Source organism: Mus musculus, chromosome 1, assembly GCF_000001635.26.
Source record: "Mus musculus strain C57BL/6J chromosome 1, GRCm38.p6 C57BL/6J".
NCBI lineage: Eukaryota > Metazoa > Chordata > Mammalia > Rodentia > Muridae > Mus > Mus musculus.
Genome location: NC_000067.6, coordinates 9,819,595 through 9,832,868, shown reverse-complemented (window position 1 = coordinate 9,832,868; position 13,274 = coordinate 9,819,595). Strand labels below are relative to the sequence as shown.

The 13,274-nt window shown below is 41.0% G+C and overlaps 1 protein-coding gene across 2 annotated transcripts in view; it reads right to left on the bottom strand.

The window, feature by feature from the left end:
- Sgk3 (serum/glucocorticoid regulated kinase 3) overlaps positions 1-13,274 on the bottom strand; it is a 104,441-nt gene that overhangs the window by 69,702 nt on the left and 21,465 nt on the right. The window contains exon 2 of one of the 2 annotated variants that reach the window (NM_133220.2): positions 5,750-5,856. The exons of the other annotated variant lie outside the window; for it this stretch is intronic. The gene's annotated coding sequence lies outside the window, so the exon portion shown is untranslated. The remainder of the gene's footprint in view (positions 1-5,749; positions 5,857-13,274) is intronic. 2 annotated transcript variants of the gene reach the window in all.

Sequence of the window (13,274 nt, the reverse complement as noted above, 5' to 3'; positions counted from 1 at the left end):
GGGTACCTGGCATCCTGTTCTCCTTATGGCCAGCTCTACTGAATTCCTTCATAGAACCTCACATAAATGATACTTAATAATAAAAGATTGTTTTGCTATATTTTTTTAAAGTGAAGCAAACCAGTATTTCAAATAGCCACATTTAGCCTGGCATATGTGGCCCACAATTGTAATTCCCATACTTGGGAGGTAGAGGCAGGAGCTGATAGCCTGGACTGCATAGCAAGAACCTGTCTCAAACAAACAACAAATATCCTCTTTATTAAGTATATTCATACACACACATTCGAGATACCATTCCATGCATTATTTGGCATATTTCTAAATGTCATGACATACCTATGACTTCACTAAAGTAATCACATGATATGATCAATGACTGTTAAATGTTTTAATTATTTAAGAGCCAGGTATGGCTTTAATATCAGCACTCAGGAAGCAGAGAAGGGTGCACCCTTGTAAATTCAAAGCTAGCTTGGTCTACATACAGAGTTTCAGGTCAGGTAGGTTTACACAGTGAGACCTCTATCAAAAAACAAAACAAAACAAACACACAAACAAAACAAAACAAAACAGCCCCACCAGGGGCTGGAGAGATGACTCAGAGGCTAAGAGCACTGACTGCTCTTCCAGAGGTCCTGAGTTCAATTCTAGCAACCACATGATAACTCACAACTATCTGTAATGGGATCTGATGTCCTCTTTTGGTGTGTCTGAAGACAGCTACAGTGTTCTCATATACATAAGATAAATACATCTTTTTTAAAAAAATAAACAAAAAAGTATTTAAGGCCCTGGGCAGTGGTAGTGCATACCTTTAATTCCAGCATGTAGGAGGCAGGGGGATCTCTGTGAGTTTGAAGCCAAAGATTCCAAGACTGCCAGGGCTGTTATACAGACAAACCTTGTCTCAAAAATCAAAAACAAAAACAAAATTTAAGGCAATGAGAAAAGCAGTTTTTTTTTTTTTTTAAATAAAATCCAAACAAGAAAAGTTTTTTCTTTTAAACTCAAAAAATAGAATAAGCCGGGCGTGGTGGCGCATGCCTTTAATACCAGCACTCGGGAGGCAGAGGCAGGCGGATTTCTGAGTTCGAGGCCAGCCTGGTCTACAGAGTGAGTTCCAGGACAGCCAGGGCTACACAGAGAAACCCCGTCTCGAAAAAACCAAAAAGAAAAAAAGAAAAAAAGAAAAATATATGCCTATAAACTCAATATGTAAATAAAGTACTTAAAATTTATTTAGTACTTTTTAATGTAAAATAATGTTGTTATTTTTAATACCTCAAAGGCAGAGTGCTTCCTTAATTCTCTCATTTCTTAGGACAAAATATTAACAATGCATAACTAAGGAAAGTATCTGAGAACTGCTTGTCTAAACAGCCCTCCTTGCTCTGAACTCTAAGCTCTCTCAGAGTAGGGCCAAATCTCATCTGTATCATTAGCACTGATATGTGTGGCCCAGATTAGGGCAAAGATAAATGGTGCAGGAGAAATAAGAAGAAATTCAGAGTGCACAACCATTATACAAGCTAGTATAATAAACTAGCGTTTTTCAGAAAACATGTTACTATATTAGAAATGGACCTAAGGCTTACTTACAAAACATCTTCACATATATACAAAAGAAAGCACCAGAAATAAGTAGCAATTTCAAGGTTGACTGTGTGTGTGTGTGTGTGTGTGTGTGTGTGTGTGTGTGTGTGTGTGCGCACAAGCAACCCTTTAATCCACCTGGCTGGAATACAGACACACCCTTAGTACACACCTGTAATCCCAAACAATGAGGGTAAAGTTAGTTCGTAGAAGGATGTTCCCATGCCTTCAAGTGATGTCTATTTGAATGGTAGACAAAGCAGAGGAAGCTCTGATAGATAGGATATGCCCAACTCTCAGGACAGGAAAAAGAAGCTACTTAAGAGAGCACCACAGAAAAGAAGGAGGGAGGGAGGGAGGAAGGGAGGGAGGAAGAGAGAGAGAGAGAGATAGAGACAGAGACAGAGACAGAGAGAGAGAGAGAGAGAAGGCAGTTTTACTGGAAGAATTTTACAGAGAACAAGCTAGACACAAATGAAGATAGAATGAACCAGCGGGCTTATCCAGCAGTAACTCTTGTAGGCTGAAAACATTCTAGGCCTAGATTAGATTGAAGGGAGGCTAGACGCTTCCAGGACTAGGCCTAGGTTAACAGATGGAGGCAGTAAACCAATAAAAGGTACATTTATGGGGCTGGAGAGATGGTTTCATGGTTAAGAGCACCGACTGCTCTCCCAGAGGTCCTGAGTTCAATTCCCAGCAACCACTTGGTGGCTCACAACCATCTGTAATGGGATCTGGTATGTCTAAAGACAGATACAGTGTACTCATATAAAATAAATAAATAAATAAACAAACAAACAAATCTTTTTTTAAAAAGTTACATTTACACTAGCCTAGCCTAAAAAGTAAGTTCCAGGCCAAAACAACAACAACAACAACAACAACATTTTAAAGAAAACATATCTAAGTTTGCTATATATTAAACCTTTTTCATTAAAAAGCGTAAGTGGGGATGTTCAGTTGAATAAAACAAGTATCAGCAGGAGAGGGCTGTGGATTTAAGAGTGCTTGTTCCTTTTCCAGAGGACAGTTCAGTCCCCAGGAACCAAGTCAACTTGCTTGGTGATAGCCTTTAATTCTGGTTCTAAGGGATCCAAGAGTCTTCTGCCTCTGTGGGTACCTACACTCATGGCATTCACACACACAAACACACAACCTAAAAACTAAAAAAGACCCACATAGCAATAGAACTACATAACATTTACCACTACAGTTTAGAATAATAGTGTTCCAGATGCAAGAAACTCAATATCAACTTTGTCTATTTTGCCGTATGTTAACCAAAGGTGGTGGTATGCAAACACACACAAGGGAATTATTTTCTGAGTAACAGAAAATGAACCCACATCCTACACCCTTCTTCACCATCCTTTTCTGTAGGGACAATCAGAATGCCTAGTGAGTTTCTCAAGAAATAATTTAATGGAGAATCACAAGTACCTGATGGCCAATGCTGACATGACACGTTTCAAATTGATGAGTATACTGTCTTTGTAAAAGCAATGTAGACAAATTGATGACAATGGTACATAGGCAATTTTCAGAATTAAAATTGATGAGTATGCTCCTTCTGCATGTCAGAGCTTATTGATCTCAGTATCGGTGCTGATAGGGGTACATGCAAGTTGGAGTGACTCTAGGTTGGTCCTCTGGGTCCCTCTCCTGACAGACAGTGAGCAGGAAGTAAATCGCTGGATCCCCACATGGTGGTGCAGTAATGGCAGGGAAGACACAGCCCAGTTTGAGTAGGCATATCGACAATGCATTACCATAAGTAGGAAGAATCTATCAAACCTTGACATATTTAAAAGTTCCCCCTCAAAGTCCAAGGAGCTTAACAAACAAATTATTTCAGAAATTTAGAATTTCCTTCCAGTAAGTCAGTGTTGTTTTTGTAGATTGCTAATTCAGAATAGTCAAGGATCAATTCTTTAGAAATCCTTCGGCATAAACAAGCATTAGTTTGGTGGTAGTATTTTTCAAATTTGCCAAAACTATTTCCAAATTAAATTTTCTAAGACTCATAACACTTTATTAGATAATGTAACTTTTTTAATGGTAGTTTTTGTTTGTTTGGTTTTTAAAACTTGTTCTTTGAGACAAAGCCCCACATTTTAGTGGGACTTTTGAACTCACAGCAATCCTCCTTCTTCAGTCTCCCAGGTGCTGGGATTACAGCAGTAAGGCACCATGCCTGCTTTACAAGTAGCTTTAACTCAGCAGAATATACTGCATCTGAAAAAAGGGGGCACCATGTTTGATATTTTGCATATAATGAAGAGCAAGCCTGGTGCTGAGGACTGTGGAAGACATACAGTCCTTGAGTTCTCTGAGGAAAGCATCATGCAGTCTGACAGATGGAGAAAGAGAAACCTCAGGTAAGCTGTTCAAACTCATGTTGTTTAGCAATAAATCCCATTTCAGGAACAGCCAACCCTGATCAACACCAAGGCTCAAGTCCTGTCTGTATAATGTGTGACATGCCGAAAGCACACTGCTGTGTCCTCTCTGCATGCCATACGGGTGTGTGATTCGACAAAGCATACTGTTGGCTTGCTTTGTATCTTTGCTGAGGCGGGGTCTTACTATGAAGCCCAGACTGGCCTAGAGCTTCCATTCTGCCTCAGTTTCTCCAATACTGAAATTATAGGTCTATGCTACCATGCCTGTCCTGTGTTCACTTTAATAAAGAAGCTAAATAGATGATAGTACATTTCTACATGGCTAAAGGTTTAAAACATGAGGGATGTTTCAGCTTTGTACTAAAATAGACACAAGAAAGAACATGAAGACAACCACACACCAGGCCACTCTTCCATAACACACTGGCCCATCAGCTCTTATTTGTTTCAAGTTTAGCCCTGGGCTTTCCAAAACAGGTACCCAGTGATGCACTATGAAAACTGAAGCTGTTTACACAAAGATCATCTCTTATTTATAAGTAATTCAACTATATGGAGTTTTATAGAAATTGAGATGGAAAACCATGGTCACATGTTTAAAAAGAAAAAAATTAAGCAGGGTTAGGAAGAGAGTCTATTTTTAATATAGGCCTCACACCTTAATATCACGAGAACTCAAAGTATACAGAAGGCCACATTCAGCGTTGTGAGACGGAGTCCTTCCCTGACCTTAGCTCTCCGTGTGTGAATTAGCCACGAGAGATCAGCAAGCACTGACCTGTCAAAATCTAAAATCACAGGCTCAAAAACAAATCTTACTTTTTTGGAACTAAAATCTCTGTTAGATTCTTCCTATGCCCTTTGGCACACCAAATATTCCCCAAAGACATCATAAACAGATCAATAATGCTGGATTGGGTCTCTGCACTCCCAAATCCCCTCCTTCTATCTATCTATCTATCTATCTATCTATCTATCTATCTATCTATTTTAATTTATTGAACCCTCTAAGTAAAAACTTGTCTGCTGAAACTTTAAGGAAGGGCTTCTTCTTTGAAATGTCACTGCAAAGATGTTTCCACTCTCCTCCTTTCAGAACATCTCTCCAAACAGAGAACACACATGCTGTGTGGCGTTACCCTCCAGGATCAGAGCAGCTGTGAGCATACTCAGGACCTACTTGATACTGGGCTTAATAACATTCCCAGGTAGAAGAAGGAAGAGGAAAGCTAACGAGGCCTCTCCTCGACTTGGGACAAATAAGGCATAAACAACTGGGGAGAAGTGCCTCATCGGCAGTATGCTGAGCTGCAGGTTGTCTGTGCTTCCATAGCAAACACTAATGAGCTCGCTGATTGACAAAAGTGGGCATGGGCAGAGGCATCTATGTAGGATGGCTAGAAATGGACTCCTCAAAAAGTCATGGGCTGGAGAGATAGCTCGCTGGCTGCTCTTCCAGAGAGTCCAGGTTCAATTCCCAGCACCTTCATGGCAGCTCACAACCATCTGTAACTCCAGTTTCAGAGGATCTGATGCCTACTTCTGGCCTCTGTAGACACCAGTCATGCATGTGGTGCACAGAAATATATGTAGTCAAAACACCCGTACACTTACAATAATAATTAATAATAATTTTTTTAAAGTAACATAGCGTATTACACAAAGGCATACGGCAGTGTTATCTGAAACAGGAAGTTGATGGTAGGCAGGAAAGGTACAGGGTAGAGGTGAAATCTAGAGTAACTCACCCCTTCCACTCTCCTGCCGGTGAAGAACAGTGTTCCAGGACTGGCAACAAAGCTCACTGGCACAGTGCTTATTCACTCCTGTGAAGCCCTGAATTCAGTCTCCAGCACTGGGAAAAAGAAAGAGAAATTTCTACTGACAACCATGCTGGTGGTAGGCACCTGTAAATTCCAGAAGTTGAGAGATGGAGGTAGGAAGGTTATAAATCACAGGCCAACCTGGGCTAAGTAGAAAGAGCCTTTCTCAAAATATAATATAAAAGACTGGGCATGGTGTTATATGCCTTTAATTGCAGCAGGCAGATCTCAGCAAGTTTGAGGCCAGTCTAGTCTACAGAGCGACACAGTCAAACTCTGTCTTAAGAATCAAAGCTTAAGCCCGGCAGTGATGGAGCACGCCTTTGATCCCAGCACTTGGGAGGCAGAGGCAGGCGGATTTCTGAGTTCAAGGCCAGCCTGGTCTACAAAGCGAGTTCCAGGACAGCCAGGGCTATACAGAGAAACCCTGTCTCGAAAAAAAAAAAAAAAAAAAAAAAGCCAGACCACTAGCAATAAATGAAATAAACAAACTAGAATAAAGATGGGAGACAATGTAGGGCTGCAGATGGCTCAGCAATGAACGCACTTACTGCCTTTTAGAGGGACTTGGGTGCCACTTCCAATACCCACATGGTGGCTTACAACCATCCTTAACTACAGTCGCAATGGATCTGGCACCCTCTTCTGACCTCTGTGGGCACCAGGAATACCCATGGTGCACATGTACACACAAGCAAATGCTCACACACGAAAATAAAATCAACAAATCCATTTTTTTATCTTAAAAGCTTTATTTACAGTTGAATGTATTTTTTAAAAGAGGCTAGGTAAGCCTTGAAATTTCTTTGAATATGTTTTTGAGTTTACTAGCTACATGGAAGTGCAATCCATTTGTCTGTGCAGATCCAGTTCCACATAAGGAAAAATGAGTTTTTCTCTAATCAATTCCCAAATGATTCGTGCCGTTCATCAACCACAGAACAACCATGGGTTTTCTGGGACACTTCCACTTCAATAAGTCTCTACTATGACTCAACTTCCGGTTACCACAAGGCCTCTCAATTTTGCTGAATCAAACAGCTACAGGTTCCAGTTCATCTCCTGTGCACACATGCTCGAACCCCCACCCAATCCATTCCACCCAATCCATTCCACCCAATCCATTCCACCCAATCCATTCCCAGCTCACACCCCCACCCAATCCATTCCACCCAATCCATTCCCAGCTCACACCCCCACCCAATCCATTCCACCCAATCCATTCCCAGCTCACATCCCCACCCAATCCATTCTCAGCCTCAGCCAATCCCACTTCCCCCTGATGACTAGGGGCCTAAAACATAAATAAGAAACAATGCTAGAAGACAAAGAGTTGTTTGTGTGTACAAGTGCACTAGTGTGTGTGTGTGTGTGTGTGTGTGTGTGTGTTGGGGTAGTGTTTCTCAGGTTTTTAAGACCTGGTGGTCAATCAAGTCCTGGGCCTTGAGGAGCAGGCTAGGCTGGTGGCCAGGAAGCCCCAGGATTTGCCAGCTTTTGCTTCCCCAGTGCTAGGATTACAAGGTGTAGCACGTGGCCCCACTTTTTTACCTTGAGCAAGGGATCTGAACTCAGGTCTCCACAAGCAGTGAACACTTTACTATTTAATTCATGGTCCCTAAAAGTTTTTATCTTTTTTTTTTTTCTTTCCAAGACAGGGTGTCTCTGTATAGCCCTTGGCTGTCCTGGAACTCACTCTGTAGACTAGGCTGGCCTCGAACTCAGAAATCCGCCTGCCTCTGCCTCTCGAGTGCTGGGATTAAAGGCGTGGGCCACCCCGCCCGGCTAGTTTTTATCTTAAGAATTAGAAAAGCTTGGCTTGCTTAAGTAGCACATGTACAAAAATTGAACTCACACAGTGAGGATTAGCATGGTCCTGCACAACCATACAGACTCACAAAATGTATGCCTGTAATCCGAGCACTCGGGAGGCAGGCAGGTCTCTGTAAATTTAAGACCAGCCTGGTCTACAGGGTGAGTTCCAGGACACCAGAACTAAAAGTGAGAAACTCTATCTTGAGAAACAAAAGGAAGGAAGGAAGGAAGGAAGGAAGGAAGGAAGGAAGGAAGGAAGGAAGGAAGGAAGGAGACAGACAGACAAATAGAAATAAAAGATGCATTCATGAAACAAGAACAGGAGAATTCTACCAATGGAATAATAAAGAAGTACAGAGAACAGCAACTCTTAGAAATGAATGGTGGAATTGTAGAAGGTAAATTGAAGAACTCTTGCAGGAAACAGAACAAAAATGCCAAGAGACGACAGCCAGGGAGAAAAGCACAGTAAAGAAACTTACAGGACTAATCCGAAGCTTCTACTGTGAACTATGAAAAGCTATTTCTCTAGGAAAGTAAGCAAATGATAAGTATACAATTGTCAAAAAAAATTCCAAGAACACGAATTCTAGAATAATTGCAAAGAAACGCTCTTCATCATAAGACAGAAAAAATTCCGTGTAAAAGTTCAGAATAGAAAGTATAAAAGGAGCTTAAAAGTTTCCAGAGAGGAAGAAAGCAGTCACGTGCAGAAGCTGAGAACTAAAGATGGAATGAGCTCTTCATGGCAACAGTAGGAACTAGAGAACAAAAGAAGCAATGGTTTTGGAAGTCTGTGAGAAATCATTCTCAGCTCGAGTTCTGAAAGCAGACAGACAACATGAGTAACACATGGGATCACATTTTATACAGGAAGACAGTCCTGTGAAGATATTGCCACAAAATGACATTATACCTTTTAATACACAGCAAATTTCCATTATTTTTGCTTTGGCCTATTTAATTCAGGTCAGAACTCCTAAGTCGATTTCATGACTTACCAATGCATTGTGATCTATATTTTTAAAAACACTGCAAAAGGCTTTTATATTTTTCCCAAAAGAAAACTCTCCTAGGGTAGAGAACTGGAGGAGCAAAATGCATGGGAAGAAAACTAGACCTCATAAAAAGTTATATCAGCATAGCATTCAAAAGCCAGGCATAAATGACAGGAAGTGAATGGGAGGACAGTGAATGTGAAGGGTAGGTGGGGAAAGGCTCATAAGCAGAAAGACAAAAGGTATGCTAAAGACATGGAGGCCCAAGCTCAAACTGCTGTAAGCACTACAGATGAGGGAGGAGTCTACACGGACACACTCAGAAGTCAGCTTACCAGCAGTGTGGACGGTGAGGGCAGCCAGCAGCCACAGCAATCCTCACAACCACTGACTCGGGATTGTATTGTGCATGAAAACTGCATGCATTTACATTTCAAATGTGAATCATATCATATAGCTAGAAATAAAGCTGAACCAACTCAAGCTCATTTTCTCTTTTTGAGTTTTTGTCACCTAAACTTTCCATGACAGTAAAAGATGAATTGATTTGGGCAATGTGTTTGTCCCTCACAGGAAGAATATCCTGAGATCCTTCCTTGTTCCTGGCACGCAGCCTGCACAGATGGTTCCACAGCTAGGAGCTTGTATTGCTGTGAAAGAGGACCCGAGTCTGGTTCCCAACACCTACATGGCACAACTCAGCTGCCTGGAACCCCAACCCCAGAGAAGCCAACACCTGGACTCCAGCGGCACATGCTTGTAATTTAAAACTCATTTTAAAAAACCAGAGAACGGGAAAGACACACCGCTTTCACTTTCCTGAGGGGCCCAGGCTGTCCTCACATTAGAGATTTGAACATGGGGTCCTTCGACCTATATTGTACTTCCTGACAGCTGCTAGCAAACTAAATGTCCAAAAAAAAAAAAAAAAAAAAGGAAGAAAGAAAGAACTTCAGAAGTTCTGCTGGTCCCACAGTTCAGAGTAGGTACTCCTGCTATGGGCTTCGCAGGCACTTCCTAGAACTTTTAATCCTAAATTGTAACTGTTTATCAGCCCTCAAAATGAGATCAAAACCAGGCTAGGGAAATGGTTCGGAGGGCAAGGCACTTGCTTCATAGCCTGCTAGGCTAGGCAAAGCAGTGAACTCTGAGTTCAGCTGCTGAGCCACAGCTGCAGCAAGAGACACTGTCTAAATATATTAGGTGGAACTTGCTCAAGGAAGACACCCAATGTCAACAGGGCTTCCTCACATAGGTGTGCTCCCACACATTTGAACAAACATGCATACAGGAGCATGAGAATACACAAACACACTCACACACACACAACTGGATGATGAAAAGTGCCACGTGGCAGAGGCTAGGCTGATTTTCATTATGACCAAATAGATACAGTACTATCTATAGATGGCACCCAATAAGTACTTCATAATATAAAGCTTTCATTTATTGCACCAAAATACAATGTTAAAGTCTACATTTTGATCCTACAGCCTGTATTTGAAAAGTTGGAGCCTGTTCTAAACAAGAACCAACCTACACTCTCTGCCTACTCTTATCTGTTAAGTAAACTGACCTACTAATATGGATGGACTTTGTAGAAGGGCTAATCACAAAAACTCAAATTGGTGAGGTACAGTGAAGAGTTTCGACTTGAACAAATAAAGAGCTATTGTGAGTTAAGAAAGGTAGGCATGCAATTAATTTAGAGCTTAAAGAAGATTATTCTCCACTGGAATGTGGGGTAGAATGGAAAACTATTTTCCTCTCCTTTTTTTAGCATCTCTTTTAAGGTGTGAACAGATGACCATACCAACATGGATAGTCAACCATGAACGCTCAGTTTGCAAGGTGAAGTGTTGTATTTTTGAGAGTTTTTCTGTGTTCTGTGTGTTCTGCCGTGATAATTAAAGGACCTCAGAGGCTGGAGGTACAGCTCTGAGGGCAACAAAAGGAGGAGGAGAAGTGAGGAAAGGTGTCCTGAAAAAGGCGTCTCTTGTTGCCTTTACAGACTAGTAAGCAATTCACTGAAATAGAGATGTGGAAGTCATTGGTATTATGTGAGCTGAGAATATGAGCCTAGGAATTCCAACACATAACAGAATCGAGAGGATCAAAATGAGCCTGACAAGCCAGATTTGACATTAAGGAAAGTAAGACTTCTGTACAGGAATGACAATGGTCACATCCTCACTTTAGATTATTAAAATCAACATGAAGGGGGCTAGAGAGATGGCTCAGCATTTAAGAATATCAACTGCTCTTCCAGAGGTCCTGAGTTCAATTCCCAGCAACCACATGGTGGCTCACAGCCATCTGAAATGGGATCCGATGCCCTCCTCTGGTGTGTCTGAAGAGAGCAACAGTGTACTCACATACATACATAAAATAAATAAATTTTTAAAAAGAATCAACATGAAGAATGAATATGGAATTATCAAATTTGGATTTAAAGAAATCTCTTTCCAGAGAGTCACTTCCAAAAAGCAGAAGAGTTTCAAGCAATCATAGCAGCAAGAGAACAGAGAGAAATTTAGGAGTATTATAATTAGAGTGTATGAAGTTTTATTTTTTGCTTTTTTGAGGGATGTCCAAACTAATGTCTACAGTGGCTACATCAGCTTACATTCCTACCAGCAGTGAGTAGGGCTCCTCCCCCTGGGCTCCACCCTAGCCAGCATTTATTACTTTTTAACTCTTGATTATAATCATTTTGATCAGAGAAAGATGGACTCTCAAAGGAGTTTTACTTTGCATTTTCCTACGGCTAAGGATGCTGAACACTTTTCAAATATTCATTAGTCATTTGCATCTCTTCTTTTGAGAACTGTCTATTCAATTCATTAGCTCTGTCATATACTAGATGGTTTGGGGGTTTGGTATTTAATTTCTGGAGTTCTTTATAGATCGTACCAATTAATCTTCTATTAAGTAGTTGGTAAAGCTCTTCTCCCATGCTGAAGATTTTCTGTTTAATGTGGTCCTGTTTTATTTTTGTTTTCTAAATCTGAGACAGGCTCTCGTATAATCCAAGGTAGACTCAAACTTGCTATGTAGAATAACCTTGAAAATCTCCTGCCCCCATTCCCCAAATCAGGGATCAAATTCAGGGTTCTGTCCTTGCTGGACAAGCCCTCTGCCAACTGAGTTACCTCCCCAGAACCTGTATTTTATTTCATACATGTGTATTATAAGTGGTCTGTAAGGTTGCACTATATGAAATTAATTGTCTAGTAGTAGGCATTGGGCACATCGGTCTGAAGAAGAGAGAATACTGGCCATGGTACAAGGTATAGATTAGGGAGTTATAAGATACAGGTGAACCCATTAAGAGTAGTTTTCATCACCCAATCACAGGTAATATAGCCCAAAGAGAGGGCAACCGACACCTGGGTACCTTACATTAGGGGGCATTGTCTTGCCATCTTTATGTTATGTTGAAATTCATCTTAAGGGAACCACTATTCTTTCCTATAATCCAAAATAGCTTAATAGAACATAAAGAAGAAAAAGCTGTGCTTTGTCTTCATTTGAAACAACTAACAGAAAAAAAGACAGGAAATACAATGAACAGTGAATATTATTAGCTAGCCAGGTGTGATGGTCTGTGTCTATAATCCCAATTCCTGAGAGCTAGAGATAAGCAGATGAATTCAAAGACATAGTTGGCTACATGGGGAATACTAGCCAGGCTACACTACATGAGACCATGTCTCAAACAAAACTACACAGTATTATTAGGATGTTGGAAATGGTAACCCTAGCACCCAGAAAACTGTAGAAGGGCTGCTGAAAATTCAAGGCCAGTCTAGGCACACACTGAGTTCCAAACCAGTCAGGCTATACAGCAAGATTCCATTTTAACTTTTCCTTACAAAAATAATATTAGGAGTTTGAGGAGTTGCTCAGTGGTACAGTAGTTGCTTAGAATGTGCAAAGTCCTGAGTCTGATCTTCAGTAACACACACACACACACACACACACACACACACACACACACACACACACAGAGGATGGGGGACTGGGAAGATAGTCTTCAGTAAGTTGTTTACCTAGAAAGTATGAGGTACTAATTTTAACTTCTAGAATCTAGTTAAAAAATAATTTTAAAAGCCCAGAACTGTGGTACACACTTGTAATCTCAGCACTGGGTAGGAAACACATAGATCCCAGCCCAGCTTAGTTGGTGAGTTTCATGATACTTCCTAAATGAATAAGATAAAATAAATAACAAAAAGGTGGCAGCTACATATGTACTCATGTCTGGACAAAGTGACATATGCCTGTAATGCCAGCATTGGGAGAGGACAGGCAGACTCTCTGGGGCTGGCTGGATACACAGCCTCACCTAATCACCAAGACCTGGTGAAGGAACCTTGTCTCAAAACAAAAATGGATACCTATCACCCAAGGTTATCCCTAGTCTACATGTACCTGCACACATACACATATGCATATATGCATTCATATATACAAACACCTGGAGGCCTTTGTCTCTCTCTCTCTCTCCCTCTCTCCCTCTCTCTCTCTCTCTCACACACACACATACACACACCCCAAAACTATTGACATTTACTGAACCCTTCTTTCATGCCAAGTGCTTTGCAAGTATCTTAATCTTTAAGGTAATAAACCTGTGA